Genomic DNA, 786 nt, shown 5'->3' on the forward strand with positions numbered 1-786 from the left:
TCGCAGTCTTCCTAAAAATCATGACCACCTTGTTCATTTATCTGTCTTTCTCTCAGTCATGTATGTTCCATCGTTGCCCTTTCAGAAACATGGCTGACTGAAGAGACGACCGTGCTTTATGACATGTCTCCTCATAATGCTGTTCTCCACTGTGGAACATCCAGAGTGGGAGGGGCCATTTTTGTTCATAAACATTTTCAATTCTTTGTAAGAGAGGACCTCGCACTTACATCTGATAACATTAATGTTGAATCTCTTTTCATAGAAATTCCCTCCTGTTCATTTTTTGGTTGTACATTTGGTTTTGTAATCGGATGCATCTAATTGGCCACCTGATTCTGACATTGGTAGGTTCATTGGATTAATAATGAAGATAAAATGTGTTTTCTATTGGGTGATTACAACATGAACGTATTTAAAAGTGAGAACCACTAACTGACATTTGACTTTTTGAATACTTTATACTCCAGCTATCTGTTTCCCCTCATCTATAAGCCCACAAGAGTGACCAGTTCATCTGCAACCCTTATTGATAATATTTTTACAAATTCTTTAATAATGTGGCTAATACAGGTATACATTATAATGACATTTCTGACCACTTTCCAATTTTCCACTTCTCTTCGGCAGCTGGAAATGAACAGATGGGAATGATTAGTAGCGTTAAATGTAGAATATTTAACTAAAGTAATTGCGAGCGCTTTAAGATGTTGATTGATGATATTTCATGGGAAAATATTTATAATCAGGCCGATGTGGAGTCTGCTTACCAGACTCACACTTTCA

This window comes from Coregonus clupeaformis, chromosome 1 (assembly GCF_020615455.1).
Source record: "Coregonus clupeaformis isolate EN_2021a chromosome 1, ASM2061545v1, whole genome shotgun sequence".
NCBI lineage: Eukaryota > Metazoa > Chordata > Actinopteri > Salmoniformes > Salmonidae > Coregonus > Coregonus clupeaformis.